Genomic DNA, 17,558 nt, shown 5'->3' with positions numbered 1-17,558 from the left:
TATTACCGGTCACTCCTCCAGCCCCAGGCCCTCCAGTAGGTTCCTGTTCATAGTGGTCAAATAGGCCATCTTGGAATCAGGAGATCTTCTGCTTTTTGTGTTCCTGTAACATGTAAGAGGAAGCCAACCACTTCACCCTTGGATCGTAGTTGCAGTCCCAGTAGGAGCGAAAAGACCTTGGTTATTCTTTCTTCTAACTTTCAAGCAGAGTTTACTTTCTTCAAGAAGTTTTTTCGAAGATCGAGGAATGTTCAGAGGAGGTGATGAAGAGGTGCTAAACTTACCCTGTACAGTAGCCAGTGATTAAGAATTCACTTTACCCAATCCTGGCTATGTTCTTACAGAATTCCAGTCTCCTTTTTCAGTACTTTCTCTCTCACTTCACCTCCCAAAATCTCTCAGCCCAATTTGCCCAGCCTTCTTACGGCATTAGGAGTCTACCACCTCCCCCTAGCCGCGTTCTGTAAGTATGTGAGGCATCCTCCTCTCCGTCAATGCTAGACCTGTTTTCCCTCCTGGTGGGGACACAGACTGAAAGCCACAGGTGGCAATAGGAATCATTGGTTGTAGTTCCTGGCTGCCTTGTTTCAATTCATAGGAAGGGCTGCGAAAGAAAACCTTTATGTTGCCATATGTTCTTGTCTTCCTCCAAGATGGCTGATCCCTAGTAAGTGGCCATAGTTAACACTATAAATGCCTTCCTGCTGACAAAGACTAACACTTTGTCCTCCAGGAGGAGGGTCAATAACAGTCAGCTATGAATGTGTATTCACTGTCTGGAGTAGGGCTGCATGGTGAACCCATTCTAAAGCATCTTACTCTAAGGCAGTCCAAAGAACACTTTTCTAAACATCCTTTCTTCTGATAAAGTTGTTACAAATATACTTTCTCCATTAAATGAGATTTTCCCAAACCAAGCTAGAAAAATAACTATTGATTATATTCCTAACTTGGTCTACTCATGGAGAATGTAGGTTTGCCTTTACAGCGAAAACAGCGTTTTGAACGTACATTTCCCAATATCTAGCATGCTCTAATTTTTAATATTAAGCACTCAGCCCTGTGGGCTTACAAGGCACACCTTAGTTGTGACTTAGATGATATATACAAGTAGAATTTCTACGTGGCATCAAGATTTATTCTTGTCATGTGATACTGTCATCCTTTTACACTAAAGCCCAGTAAGAACACAAGGATGCTTTCTAGAGTCATATTTCTGTCCTGCAGTTGCATATTCGTGCAATTTATCTGTCACCTTGCATTGGACTTAGAAGAAGGTGAAATATTCAATTGCCTGAAAACAATTTTACAGTATAATTTTAGACCTAGTGCTCCCCCACTATGGCACTGAATGGCACTGCCACAGTTTACTCTATATACCGTAAAGGCACTGACTGCAGGTGCATGGATGTATTCATTTCAGAGCATGACAAAATTCAATCCGAGTCCAGACTGGGCACGGGAAAATGGGGGGGTCATCTGCTCCTCCGATTCAGTTTCTACAGTGACAGGACATGGCTGACCTCTCTTCTCGCTCCATAGTACACCATCGTTAGTATGCCAGATTTTAGCCATAACACACAGCAACAACCTTAATGTAGAGGAATAAAGAACATGTTATAACTTTATGTCAAGCAATCAACCTGAAAATACACAAACCAAGTCCACAATTCAGGAATTTGGAGAGTTTTTGAAGTATGAAATGCACTGGGGTAGGTTCTTGCCCAGAACCAAATATATCCCAATTTTTTTTTCGGGGTCTTGAAAGCGTACTTACATCCAAAAGTTAAAGAGGGAGCTAGGTAATATGTCAGGAGACATTGTGGGGTCACTCGTAGAAAGAATTCACATCGAGCTAGCACAAGTATCTCTATGCATCAAAGTTAAAATTATTATTACAGTAGTAGCTCCATGTACTTATTCTGCTACTGTCAATGATTAAAGATCTGCTCAGAGTAATGTACAAGAAAATAAGTATTTATAAGTTAGCACTGAAAAATAAAAGAATAAGAGGTATCAAGCTCTAGGTACCTTTAGCAACAAAAAGATTAAAATGTGAGCAGAGAGACATACCGCAGATCAAACCACTTGTTACATTGTTCGTAGGTGCCCCACAGGCCACAAATGGTTCAATGAAATAGGAATAGGAAGGAAAAGGGAAAGGAAGGAAAGTGGTTGAAGCGGGATGGAACAGGAGGAGAAGGAAACTGTGCGAGTATATAGAAGGTATTCACAGGATGCTATAACTAACATTTGATGCTGCGTAAAAAATATACCATTTCAAAACCAGTTGGGTAACAACTGAAGACCATTTAAAATATATAGAATAATGGATCTCTGAGTGTTTACGACTAATGCAGATCTCTGTTTGGGTGAAGGCAGTATTTAAAGATCATGGCCATGAACGTTTATTGTCCCCGTCACTGGTGTGAACATATTTGGAGAGCCATAGAGGCTTCTGTGCTCCACCATATGGAGAGAGATTCATAAAGCAGGAAACACGAGAACAAAATAATCAGCCTTCAAGACTCTCCAGTCTGCTTATCACCGGGGCCTGGACCAACGTTCTACCAGCCATGGTAGGGAGGAAGGGAAATATTCTGCGTAAAATGCGCATATTGTAGTAGCATGCACTCGTAGTTGCCGCAATCTGATCTTTTATTGTCAAAGCTTGGTCCAGTTTTATCCCCAGATTTTTTATTGTATGTTTGGGCACGCGAGTAGCACCCAGTTGGTGGGGCCACCAGGCATTCAACCAGATGGAGGAGGTTCATAATGCAGTAGTGCTTTTCTATACCTCAGTTCCTTGCTCCTTTCCTTGTGTGCATCCTACCCAAAGAGCATTTCAGCTAGACTGTGTTTTGAATGAATCATTTGTATCTTTCCAGAGAGGATGTTAGAACCTTGCACTGAAGTTAAGCTAAGTAAGTTAAGCTATCTATTTGTGGGTCTGTACTTGCTACTCACCCTCCTTTCCCCCCTCTCTATAAATTAATACTCCCGCCCTGTTTTTACCTCAGGCATAGATCTCACAAGGGCATCCCTCATAGAAGGAGCCTTTCTGAAGGTAATTGATGGTAAACTAGGTAGGATGGGGCCAAGAATGTTATCAGTTAAAACGATAGGCCATTCTGAATAAATAATCTTACGGATAGCATTTTCTTGAGAGCTGAATGTCGTAATCAGGCGAATAGACTGTAAATCTGGCTCTGTAGTTTCAATTGCAGATTTGGTACTAGGCTGGAGTAAGTTTATTCTAGGCACATTGTTTGCTTTATTTAAGGCAAGGGTCAAATGATGTTCCTTATAGCCCCTGTACAAAAATCTACGAAATGCTGCCATCTGGCATTCAGTAGAGACAATTTCAGAACTACAGATTCTCCGAATACGAATAAATTCGCCGTACGGTATGCTATTAATAAGGTGGCACGGATGTGCACTATCAGCATGTAGAATTGAGTTGCCTGCAGTGGTCTTTCTGTGTAACTTAGTACAGAGTATGTCTTTGTCTATACACAAAAGAAAATCAAGAAATTCAACAGAGAAGCTATCAATAGAGACAGTAAACTTTAGATTCAGATCATTGAGATTTATATCATCCACAAATCTCATGGCATCATCCTTAGAACCATTTCAGACTAACAACATGTTGTCAATATAATGCCCGTAGTGGACCACATGACTCCACCAGTGCTGATGAGTGGTTCCGAGAACATGCTTCTCCCACCAACCCACATGTAAACATGAGTAGCTGGGGGAGAAGCAAGCCCCCATTGCCACACCGCGCACCTGTTGGACGATGTCGTTCTGAAATAGAAAAAAGTTAGTTGATAGACAGATTTCAATTATTTCCAAAAGCATGTTGTTATGGTCTTTCATATTTATATCCCTATTCTCCAAAAAATGTCTCGTAGCATTAATGCCATGACAATGATTGATACTGGTGTAAAGGGATTCAATGTCCATCACCACCAACAGATAATCCGAACACCATGTTATATCTTTAACTTTGCTCAAGAAATCAGTAGTGTCTCTTATATAGGACGGTAGAGAGGTCATGTGAGGCTGCAGAAATAAATCAACATATTTGGATAAATTCTCATTCATACTTCCCTGAGCTGAGATAATAGGGCGACCAGGTACAGGAGTAACCTTCTTGTGTACCTTAGGTAAAAAATATAACATGGGAGTGACTGGATGTTCAATATTCAGAAATTTCATTTCTTCTTTAGTTAATAAACCATTTCTCTTCCAATGATATATTCTTTTACGTGTTTTATCTTCTGCAGATTTCATTTAAAATTTAGTCGAATGTCTGTTGCAGGAAGTATCAGAAAGGTGTCGATCAGCCTCTGCCAAATAGTCAATTTGGGACCATAACACTGTATTGCCTCCTTTGTCTGATTTGTTGATGTTGAGATTTCTGTTTCTTTGTAATTTAGTAATCAACATGTGATATTGTTTATTGTGATAATCCCTCTGACGTGATTGAAAAGGTACAGTTCTGTTTAGGGCCTTGAGCTCAGTAATGACTCGGTCGCTGAAAACATCCACTGCATCTTTTGGCATTAGGGAAAGAAAAGTGGAGGCTGGACGGAAAGGACTGAGAGCTGTCTTGTTATAACCAATGGCGAGATTTACACACGGCAAGTCCCGCCGTGAAGAGTTCGCACCGCCCTTCTAAGATGTAAAGGGATCGTCTTTCCTGAACTCTTCAAGGATCGTGTGATGGCGCAGCCAGTATGCAATTGTGGAACAGGACTTGCTAATCTGAGGCCCACTGGAGGGCTGACATTGGTCCTCAAAATGGTTTTAATGCACACAAACCTACTGGAAGGTAAAAATGAAATGGAAACTAACTGCAAGTCCCAGCGTGCACCTCATTGAAATCAATGGTGAAAAGGCACACCGGAGGCCGGGTAACTAATTTGAATGGCGCAGGGGACTGTGGGAATACTGAAAAAGCATACGAATTGAAACTGCCTCTGAGGAAAGAGCATAAAAGCTCTGAAACGCGTCAGGCAGGGGGACAGAAATTATCGGAATGGGAATGCCTGCTCCTGTTTAAATAAATGATTTTGTTGAAATCACTAGCTGGAGGAGTGCGTCTCTTAATGCAGGGGCACCTTGAAGGGATACGTGTATATATATATATATATATATATATATATATATATATATATATATATATATATAGAGAGAGAGAGAGAGAGAGAGAACATCACTTTGTACTTTGTTTTTTCATTGAATTTCTAGGTTTTTTGTTTGAACTGAAAGTAAAAATATTATTACCAGACCTAATTATAATGTCACTTTAACCTTTGTTAAAGACCTAGCCAGGGGTTCCCCTGCTGTCAGAAGATGCCCTATGCCACCTCAGTATGTAGATGCCATTTGTGATCCTCCAGGTGCCTCTGGCTGAGCTTGTCTGCCGGGGCACTCAAGGATCACGCCAGGTAGATCAAGATCAGGAAAATGCCCTGATGCTCCAGCCAACTCCAGAGGCACAGAGCATCTTCGTACACAACCCAAAATCACCCCGCTCAGCTTAATGCAGTACCCTGGTGGTGGTATTGTCTGTGTGAACTCGTACCAACCTCCCATTGTTGGATTGCAGGAAGGTACAGCGACAGAAAAGTGGCCCGTAAATTGATCTAGAGCTGGGATTCCGCTAGAGACCAGATTGCTCGGATCTCTACCTCCCCGAGATGACCTTCCTAACCCAGCAGTGAAGCATCCATCCCCGCCACCATCAGATGTTGTTTGGGAGGAGAGAGGGATCTGCCACTGATCAATAGGAATCAAGCAATTACCACTGAAGACCGCATCCAGCCATCTCTGAAACCTCGATGATATCGAGAGGTTGCCTTGATGCTGGGCTCACTGGAACTTCAGATTCATCTGCAAAGCCTGCATATGCTCTCTGGTCTACCTGACAAGCAGGATGCAACAGAATAACAGGCCAGGATGCCTCAGAGCTGCTCTCACCGAGATCCAGGACCAAGGCTGAAACATTAAAATCAAAGCCCAAATGCCCTGGACTCACTGTAACAGAAGTAAGACCTTATACTGCACCATGTCCAAGACAGCTCCTATAAAAGGAAGCTTCTACAAATGAGTAAAATGTGACTTTGGCTCATGGATCATGAACCCCAGAGATGTCAGCATGTTCATTATTGTTGTATGCAGTGCCGGAGGAGCTTTACCGGCATCAGCAAACCCCTCCTCCACGAAGGGCCGAGTGGGAAAAGAGCTAATTTCCGGGTTCCGGAAAAAACCGCAAAGGATTCCGTTTGGAAGACGCCCGAGGCCCCCGAGCAGTAAAAGAAATCCTTACCGCAACAAAGGGAGACGAGAAACCAGGTCGGAGGACCAGTCGACGTTGAAACCCCAGGCGAGTAAAGGCATTACATAGACTCGGCGGAGGAGTTGCCACGTTGATTGCGCACGGGAGTGCCCGAGGTAATCTAGAGTGGTAGCGGGAACAAGTAATTTTGACACCATGTTTGCCGATGCGCTACGAGGCAGGGAAGCGGCAGCATGCACAATGTTCGATGATTCTCCCAGTAAAGAGACTGATTCACCAGCAAACTCCGGTGTAATTAGGGGGGAATGTAACAACTTAAAAGAACATTTCAGGAAGTTGGAGAAAATAAGGCACGCCGAACAGGCGAAATGGTGGGAGCATAAGTCACTATCTCGTTACTTGGAGGTTGGAAGAATCCCAAGGGGGTTAAGAATCATGCTGGCCCCAAGTTATGAGAAACCTGACCCCGCGATGTTAACTGAATGGGCCACTGTTAATTTGGACTCTTCCAGACGGTTAGTGGAAGTCCTGGTTAAATATGCTATAAGTGACCAAGCTGCCTTACAAAAAGAAATAGAGGACATGGAAAAAATTATTGCGGAAGCAGAGGATACACCAGAAAAAACCAAATACAGGGATGAAATGATAGCACGCCTGCGCAGGGATGAAGACGTGATAAAAAAACGTAAAACCTTTAAGTTCCAAAGGGACAAAGCCGATTATGAGCAGGGGCGTGTATTTACTTTTGCCAAGAAATATGATGCAGTCAAAGCAGGAGTATTGGCAAAGGGTCCCAGAATCCAACCGCGAGCGGATGAGCAATTAGCATCTTCGTCAACAACGGACCTCAGCTCAGTGGTTGATAGTGAATCTGAAAATGAACAACATAAGTCAAATTCTGGATTGGGGTTTCAAAGAGCGTCGCTTGCTCAAGAAATCAGTTGCATGCGACAGGATCGGAAGCAAACCCTGAGACCCCGAACCCCTGCAGCTCAAACTACGCAAGTGGCAGACGCAGGAAAAACAAAAAGCGCAGGGCGAGGCGCCGGCAAAACAACAAACGCAAACGATGGCTACAGCAAGAAATCAAACAGAGGATGGAGACGGAAATAATTAATTCCGATCTGGCAATGAGCAAGACTGTGGTTAATTTAACTGATATCATCCTGTCCAAGGAGGAGACTAACATCCTTGCATTAGGATTAACATACAGTCCTAAAATGGATTTTAAATACGCAGAGACAAGGATTGATATCTATAAATTTGTACGCAAACTCAAGTTGCGCAAATTCTTTGCCCTTCAAGGCTCTAGAAGTACACCAGAGGCACACTCTTATGATGTGGTAGTTGAAGAGGATATGCATAGTGACCTTGTCTCTGGCGATGTGGATTTACTCAGGGACTTACAACAGCTCCAGCATGAGCAAACAGGAGCTTTGGAACATGTAAGCTGTACACCATCAAATCAACCAGCAAAAAAGACTCCTTTTAAACCTAAATCCACCTTCTACCCCCTTATGTTGAAGGATAACTTTGATTCATTTAGTGAGAAGGTAGCAGTTGACCTCAAGAATCTGTACTCTTCAACGACAAGGGCACCTAAGAAATACAACAAACAGGATAACCAGTATGTCCAGCTCATGCAAAAATTAAAAATGAATGATAACATCATAGTGCGGCAATCGGATAAAGGGGGAAATGTGGTGCTTTGGCCCAGGAACCAGTACATGGAAGAAGCCCTTATCCATCTTAACAATCGCAACTGCTACAAATTGAGCACGCCCCTATTGATGAACGCAGCACGACAGGACTGCTACAACAAGCTGTTAGCCTGGAAATCTGCGGGTTTAATTTCTATGGATGAATTCAAATTCCTCAAAGTAGACCATCCTGTTTCACCGGTTATCTATTTCATACCGAAAATCCACAAAAGGATGGATAAGCCTCCTGGCAGGCCTATCATCTCAGCCAGGGGTAGTTTGCTGGAAAATATTTCCAAGTATGTGGATTATTTTCTCCAGGAACACATGAAAGGTCTTCCATCTTATATACAAGACACTGGGGACTTTTTGAGAAAATTGATCGAAGTCCCATGGAACTCTGATATGATGCTTATCTCCATGGATGTTACATCCCTCTATACAAGCATTCATAACATGGATGGGGTCAGGGCTTGTGAATATTATCTTAATCGAAGACCTATGGGAATGTATTCCCACAACAAAATGTTGCTTGCCATGATAGCCATGTGTTTGGAGAACAATTTCTTTTTGTTTCAGCATCAGGTATACCAGCAAACGCGAGGTGTGGCCATGGGGGCATGTTTTTCTCCCAGTTACGCATGTTTGCACATGGGTTACTGGGAGGAGATGGTCCTCATGGCCGGACACCGCGCTGTCATAGAGTCAAATATCATTTGTTGGTATAGATTTATTGATGACTTGTTTTTGATATGGCGGGGGGATGAATTCAGTGCCAAACAATTTCTTGAAGCAATTAACAACAATGATTTAAACCTGCAGTTTACTTATCAAATGAGCAAGAGATCGGTCTTTTTCCTTGATGTAGAAATATTTGTTTGCAATAACCAACTACAGACCAGACTACACAGGAAAGATACTGCGGGAAACACGGTGCTACATGCACTTAGTCACCATCCACAACATCTGATCAACAGTATTCCCTTTGGGGAGATGCTTAGGATGCGTCGAATTTGCAGTACAGAAGACGATTTCCTTACAGCTCAAAATGATTGCAGGGAACGCTTCAGGGAGAGAGGGTATGCAGAATCCATACTCTCCAAGGCTGTGTTAAAAGTTAACAATATCACAAGAGCTATGGCACTGACACCTAGAATAGTACCATCAAAGAACCTAACAGTCATCAGTACTGAGGACACACGAATCATTTTGACCTTTAGTACACAGCATAAAGCAGTACGTAAAGTCATCAATAACCATTGGTCATTGGTTCGGGCTGATCCAGTGTTGGGCAGTTCAATATCTAGGAAACCTAAGATAGCTTTTCGAAAAGCACGCTCAATGAGCAATGTGCTCGTGAGCAGCAGCCCGGAATTGACCCAATCTAAATCATGGTTAGCGGCAAGAAATGGGTTTTATCGCTGCAATGTATGTAAAGCATGCAAATATGGAGTCAACACAAAGAAATATTCAACCCCATTCCTTCCTGAACCAGTTCCAATCTCCAAATACCTTAACTGTAAAACGGACTTTGCAGTGTATGTGCTGGAGTGCTCCTGTGGCCTGCGTTATGTTGGCAGCACCAAGCTGCAGGTTCACAAGCGGGTACTCCAGCATATGCGGGCAATAACTAACAAGGACTTGACCTACCCGGTGGCACGTCATTTTAAGGAGCACCATGCCAGTAAGTTGGAGGCTTTCAACTACTGGGTGGTAGACTCAATCCCTATTCTAAGAAGGGGTGGGAACCGGGAGGTCTTGTTAAGGAGATTGGAAACCAAATATATTTTAGAGTTGGACAGTAAGAACCCCAGAGGATTGAATGCGAGTGAGGATTTTTATACTCACTTGTAATTTGGAGATTCATCTTCTTTTGGGAAGAACAGGATGTTATTTTAATCAACTCTAAAAGTATGCTACTATGTCCCTGTCTCGTTAAATTGCACTAATTTTTATGTGAGAAATATGTATTTTTACACTCTTTTGCACAATGGGTTCATACTATTTTAGAGATAATATTTATGGGGAATAATGTTTTAACAAATTTGGCAAAATGTATATTTATTTGTAAACAGGTGTCACGGACGTGGATCTGTACAGCAGATGTATATAATTGCACGAATTTGCACTAATTTGCACAGTCACTTTATTACAATAGGTGGTTTCATGGCAGGGCCCACTTGGGCCGTATTAAGCAAATAACATTGTTGAAAACATGTCATTTGGGTGTTTTTAAATTATTTAAATTGTAATTATTTATGGTTTTAATGAAGTAATCAGCAATTAGCGGATCTGTGACAAAATGCAGTATTTTTATTGTAAAAACGATGTATTTTACAGCTATTGCTTTATGTGATAGGCATTGTTGGGTGAAAACCAACTGACAATGTTAATGTTACGGAAACTTCTATGTCCATGATTTGTCCCCACCTGCACATGTGACTCACTCCAAGCATATTTAAAAGGTGAATCCGTTGTATTGCGCATCATGTGACCAAGGCCTGTGACGGGCTGAAACGCGTAATGGCAGCGGTGGTGTCTACTATATTTAAATAAATAATTAATTTTCACCGCACCTTGGGTTTGCTTCGGTTTCTTGAAGGAGAGATCTTCAGTTCACGAAACTGAGTATTGTTATATATATATATATATATATTACCTACTGGCGGTCGCCAGTAGGTAGTTATAGTTAGGACCACGTTTCCATAGGAAAACCTCAACATTCTATTTTGAATAACTTTGGCGCCGGTCGATGAATCCTCGCGAATTTCTCAAAATAGGTGGGGCGCTACGCTCCGCTCCTACCCTGAAAGTCTCGGGGGGATCCGTCAAGCGGGGGCAGAGATAAAAGGGGGGTCCCAAAACGCGTTTTTCCCATGCATTTTTCCATAGGACCTTTAGAACGAGCTACAGCCCGAACGGCTGAACAGAATTACTCAAAATTTGGCAGAGAGGTAGTCCCTAGGTCAAGGAAGTGCCTTTTGTAGGTTTGGTGTAAATCTGTTCAGTAGATTCTGAGAAAATAGCCTTTAAATCAATATATATATCTGAGCCAGCTTACGGTACGCTTACCGTACGCTTACGGTAAGCGTACGGTGGCGTGCGCGAGCGCGATTCTGATTGGCTCTTAGATCTTAGTAAACATTCGAATCAGCCGAAACCAGGAAGCGGCGGCCGCCATTTTCTGTTTCACTCTGAAAAAAAAAAGAGTGAAAAGAAGAAAAGGGGGCAATGAGGAGAGTTACAGACCCCCTAACATTTGTAAGGGGGTCAAAGAAGGACAGAAAAGTACAAAAAAAACATTAATTGATTTTTTAAAAAAACACGGGGTACGCTTACGGTAAGCGTACGGTGGCGTGCGCGAGCGCGATTCTGATTGGCTCTTAGATCTTAGTAAACATTCGAATCGGCCGAAACCAGGAAGCGGCGGCCGCCATTTTCTGTTTCACTCTGAAAAAAAAAAGAGTGAAAAGAAGAAAAGGGGGCAATGAGGAGAGTTACAGACCCCCTAACATTTGTAAGGGGGTCAAAGAAGGACAGAAAAGTACAAAAAAAACATTAATTGATTTTAAAAAAAATCACGGGGTACGCTTACGGTAAGCGTACGGTAAAAAAAAAAAATAATAAATAAATGAAAATCAGATTTAAGAGTTTAGAAATTAGGGAGCTCTAAAAAGAGCTGTTGTGTTTATGGAGTCATTTTTTTAGTGGTACCTACAAGTAAGTACCGATGCAGAGTCTAAGGTTCAAGAGGAAGACTCTGTTCCCTTCATCATTGAAGTGCACACCATCTCCTCTATAAATGTCTTGCATGTTGTAACGCAAGTTGTTGTGGTAAATGGCACCCATACCATAGTCACGGAGGAAAGCAGAAACAGATTTGTTGACGTGCTTTCTTGCTTTGTCAATCTGTGGACAGAAATGATTGGACCAGTTCCATTTTTGCCTTTGGCATATGTTGGAAAACACAAAGGCAGTTTTAGGGAAAAGTGTAAACAGTTGTGCAAAGGTGTCCTTCATAAGCATTTCCAGACCTACCCCAGTCAAAGTGCCTAGGTCATTGCCACCACAGTGCACTATTATGAGGTCAGGGTGTTGGATTTGAATGAAGGATTTCACCAATGGCATCAATTGGTGCCACTTTAACCCTCTCTGACCAATCCATTTAATGTCTACATTTGGCAAAGCAAGGTCTCTCACCATATCTGTTTTCTCTGCAAACTTTTCACTCCAGAAGACATAGCTGTGCCCTACAATCCACACTGTGAACATCTTCAAAGGAGAACTGGATGCACTCAGGAGGTGTCTTTCAGTAGAATGGCAATATGAAAAGAAAGACAGTTTGGAAATGGAGGCATACATATTTTTTTAAAACAAAAAGAACTGATTGGCTGTTTCATACCATTCCAGAATAAAAACTAGGCTGTATGTGAAAATTAATAGAAACATGTTTTTAATTGGTACAAAAAAATGTGTAACCAAAGAACAGTACTTTGGATTTGCTGTTAGGTTTGAAAAGTCAAGCACTCTTGCTCTGTGGAATTGAAACATTGTGTGTCGAACTTCTGACCTAACTGCACACAGCAGTGTTCCATGAGCTGTTGCTATGGTAGCAGGCAGAAGTCAAGTTGGGGGAAGGGTACTAGGCAGAAGTCAAGTTGGGGGAAGGGTACTGTTGGAAAAGGGTTGGTTTTCAACCAATAGAAATGTGTGATTACATGTGAAAAAAAAGGGGGAAGCACTGAGATTTGAAACTTACATGTATATGTGTGGAAAAATAGAGGGAAAGTTTGCCATTATCTGGTTCTGCTGAGAGGAGAGAGGTGAACACAACAGAGATCCTGGCTCTGATAATCTGCTGTTTGAGTGCCACATTTCTTTCACAACTAACTAATTTAAAAGGTGAGTTTACAGTTTGAGAGGGGATGTATGTGGTAACTTAAGAAATGAATAATAGAAATGGGAATTGTTTTTGTTGTAGTTACATAATGTGTCAGTCTGTAAAAGTGATTTCAAATTGAAAAAAGAGATATACACTTGCCCCCGAAAAAAAAAGAGCAGTAAGTGTGCTTTCAAATTGGCAAAGAAATTTCGTTTTGGCACTAATGTGAAAACATGACTCTGTGTGCATAGAAGAATTATAGGCAGAAATTTATTGCGTCTTGCTCTGGTGATTTCACAGTTGCAGTAGATGGAAAAGAGGAGCGAATTTTGGGGGGAAGAAGCAGAGGCTTAGCACACACCCATGTGCTTGCCATGTATAGTCATGCACAGTAATTAGAAGCGAGTGGGGTTTTCAGGTTTAAGTCTGTAATGCAAATACATTCAGCATCACTAAGGCTGGTTGCCCCTGCTGGAGTGTAGGCAGTCACAGAGAATACACACGGTGGTGGTCTGAAAAAAAAACAGCTTGGACATGTGCATTTAAATAAATTTAAAAAAAAGGTTTCAGAATGTGTCAGTCTGTAAAAGTGATTTCAAAGTGTAAAAAGAGATTTTCACTTGGCCCGAAAAAAAAAGAGCAGTAAGTGTGCTTTCAAATTGGCAAAGAAATTTCATTTTGGCAATAAAGTGAAAACATGACTCTGTGTGCATAGAAGAATTATAGGCAGAAATTTATTGCGTCTTGCTCTGGTGATTTCACAGTTGCAGTAGAAGGAAAAGAGGAGCGAATTTTTGGGGGAAGAAGCAGAGGCTTAGCACACACCCATGTGCTTGCCATGTATAGTCATGCACAGTAATTAGAAGCGAGTGGGGTTTTCAGGTTTAAGTCTGTAATGCAAATACATTCAGCATCACTAAGGCTGGTTGCCCCTGCTGGAGTGTAGGCAGTCACAGAGAATACACACGGTGGTGGTCTGAAAAAAAAACAGCTTGGACATGTGCATTTAAATAAATTTAAAAAAAAGGTTTCAGAATGTGTCAGTCTGTAAAAGTGATTTCAAAGTGTAAAAAGAGATTTTCACTTGGCCCGAAAAAAAAAGAGCAGTAAGTGTGCTTTCAAATTGGCAAAGAAATTTCGTTTTGGCACTAATGTGAAAACATGACTCTGTGTGCATAGAAGAATTATAGGCAGAAATTTATTGCGTCTTGCTCTGGTGATTTCACAGTTGCAGTAGATGGAAAAGAGGAGCGAATTTTTGGGGGAAGAAGCAGAGGCTTAGCACACACCCATGTGCTTGCCATGTATAGTCATGCACAGTAATTAGAAGCGAGTGGGGTTTTCAGGTTTAAGTCTGTAATGCAAATACATTCAGCATCACTAAGGCTGGTTGCCCCTGCTGGAGTGTAGGCAGTCACAGAGAATACACACGGTGGTGATCTGAAAAAAAAAAACAGCTTGGACATGTGCATTTAAATAAATTTAAAAAAAAGGTTTCAGAATGTGTCAGTCTGTAAAAGTGATTTCAAAGTGTAAAAAGAGATTTTCACTTGGCCCAAAAAAAAAAGAGCATTAAGTGTGCTTTCAAATTGGCAAAGAAATTTCGTTTTGGCACTAATGTGAACACATGACTCTGTGTGCATAGAAGAATTATAGGCAGAAATTTATTGCGTCTTGCTCTGGTGATTTCACAGTTGCAGTAGATGGAAAAGAGGAGCGAATTTTTGGGGGAAGAAGCAGAGGCTTAGCACACACCCATGTGCTTGCCATGTATAGTCATGCACAGTAATTAGAAGCGAGTGGGGTTTTCAGGTTTAAGTCTGTAATGCAAATACATTCAGCATCACTAAGGCTGGTTGCCCCTGCTGGAGTGTAGGCAGTCACAGAGAATACACACGGTGGTGGTCTGAAAAAAAAACAGCTTGGACATGTGCATTTAAATAAATTTAAAAAAAAGGTTTCAGAATGTGTCAGTCTGTAAAAGTGATTTCAAAGTGTAAAAAGAGATTTTCACTTGGCCCAAAAAAAAAAGAGCATTAAGTGTGCTTTCAAATTGGCAAAGAAATTTCGTTTTGGCACTAATGTGAAAACATGAGTCTGTGTGCATAGAAGAATTATAGGCAGAAATTTATTGCGTCTTGCTCTGGTGATTTCACAGTTGCAGTAGATGGAAAAGAGGAGCGAATTTTTGGGGGAAGAAGCAGAGGCTTAGCACACACCCATGTGCTTGCCATGTATAGTCATGCACAGTAATTAGAAGCGAGTGGGGTTTTCAGGTTTAAGTCTGTAATGCAAATACATTCAGCATCACTAAGGCTGGTTGCCCCTGCTGGAGTGTAGGCAGTCACAGAGAATACACACGGTGGTGGTCTGAAAAAAAAACAGCTTGGACATGTGCATTTAAATAAATTTAAAAAAAAGGTTTCAGAATGTGTCAGTCTGTAAAAGTGATTTCAAAGTGTAAAAAGAGATTTTCACTTGGCCCGAAAAAAAAAGAGCAGTAAGTGTGCTTTCAAATTGGCAAAGAAATTTCGTTTTGGCACTAATGTGAAAACATGACTCTGTGTGCATAGAAGAATTATAGGCAGAAATTTATTGCGTCTTGCTCTGGTGATTTCACAGTTGCAGTAGATGGAAAAGAGGAGCGAATTTTTGGGGGAAGAAGCAGAGGCTTAGCACACACCCATGTGCTTGCCATGTATAGTCATGCACAGTAATTAGAAGCGAGTGGGGTTTTCAGGTTTAAGTCTGTAATGCAAATACATTCAGCATCACTAAGGCTGGTTGCCCCTGCTGGAGTGTAGGCAGTCACAGAGAATACACACGGTGGTGGTCTGAAAAAAAAACAGCTTGGACATGTGCATTTAAATAAATTTAAAAAAAAGGTTTCAGAATGTGTCAGTCTGTAAAAGTGATTTCAAAGTGTAAAAAGAGATTTTCACTTGGCCCAAAAAAAAAAGAGCATTAAGTGTGCTTTCAAATTGGCAAAGAAATTTCGTTTTGGCACTAATGTGAACACATGACTCTGTGTGCATAGAAGAATTATAGGCAGAAATTTATTGCGTCTTGCTCTGGTGATTTCACAGTTGCAGTAGATGGAAAAGAGGAGCGAATTTTTGGGGGAAGAAGCAGAGGCTTAGCACACACCCATGTGCTTGCCATGTATAGTCATGCACAGTAATTAGAAGCGAGTGGGGTTTTCAGGTTTAAGTCTGTAATGCAAATACATTCAGCATCACTAAGGCTGGTTGCCCCTGCTGGAGTGTAGGCAGTCACAGAGAATACACACGGTGGTGGTCTGAAAAAAAAACAGCTTGGACATGTGTATTTAAATAAATTTAAAAAAAAGGTTTCAGAATGTGTCAGTCTGTAAAAGTGATTTCAAAGTGTAAAAAGAGATTTTCACTTGGCCCAAAAAAAAAAGAGCATTAAGTGTGCTTTCAAATTGGCAAAGAAATTTCGTTTTGGCACTAATGTGAAAACATGAGTCTGTGTGCATAGAAGAATTATAGGCAGAAATTTATTGCGTCTTGCTCTGGTGATTTCACAGTTGCAGTAGATGGAAAAGAGGAGCGAATTTTTGGGGGAAGAAGCAGAGGCTTAGCACACACCCATGTGCTTGCCATGTATAGTCATGCACAGTAATTAGAAGCGAGTGGGGTTTTCAGGTTTAAGTCTGTAATGCAAATATATTCAGCATCACTAAGGCTGGTGGCCCCTGCTGGAGTGTAGGCAGTCACAGAGAATACACACGGTGGTGATCTGAAAAAAAAAAAAAGCTTGGACATGTGCATTTAAATAAATTTTAAAAAAAGAGCAGTTTGTGTGCATTGAAAATGGCAAAGAAATTTCGTTTTGTGACTATTGTGAAAAGAAATGTAGTAATATATTTAAATACAATAAAGGATTTTTTTTTTAGTTTTTTTCAGGTATTGCTGAAGAACAGTGAACAAAATTTAAGATGCCTACAAAATCTCGAGTTCAAAAAACGCTAAAAAAAAAACTATATTTGAGGACAACTGGAGGACCAAAGTTAGTAGAAGATGCTGATGTTGGGAAAAAGAAAAAATCTTCTGGTAAGCAAAAAAGACAATTCCTAAACAAAATATTGAAAACAAACAAAAATGTACAAAATGTCTGTTCTCGGAAAAATGTAACAAAACCTACAGAACAGCAAAAAATTGAGGATTTAGTTAATGCAAATATACCTTCTGCAATTGAAAAGTTTAACATAAACAGAAAAACAGCATTTAAAGAGATACGTAGAAAAATGTTTCAGAGAAGAGTTATGTCCACTTTGATAAAGGATATAAAGAAATATAAGCAAAAGGCTAAATATTATAAGAGAAAAAAAGAAATTGAAGCCATTGCAGCAAAAGCATTAGAATTAAAAAGGAAACTATTCATATTAATTTTGAATAGGATGCGTACATTAGATAAAATGGTTAATGTACTGAAATCACAAAGCAAAAGCAAAAGAGTAGTGAACAGAACAAACTTTTGTAAAGTGTTTTTAGGAAAGAGGATGCATAGTTCAAGTAGTGAACCTTTTTTTAATGAAGAAAGCTATTTTCAAAGTAATAGTTTGCTGCATGCAGTTGACACCAGAGGTCGTTCATACGAAGTAAAAAATGGTTGCATAATGGAGAAGGAGATAATGGTTCCAAGA

This window comes from Triturus cristatus, chromosome 5_2 (genome assembly GCF_964204655.1).
Source record: "Triturus cristatus chromosome 5_2, aTriCri1.1, whole genome shotgun sequence".
Lineage (NCBI taxonomy): Eukaryota > Metazoa > Chordata > Amphibia > Caudata > Salamandridae > Triturus > Triturus cristatus.
Note: the sequence above shows the minus strand (reverse complement) of the source record.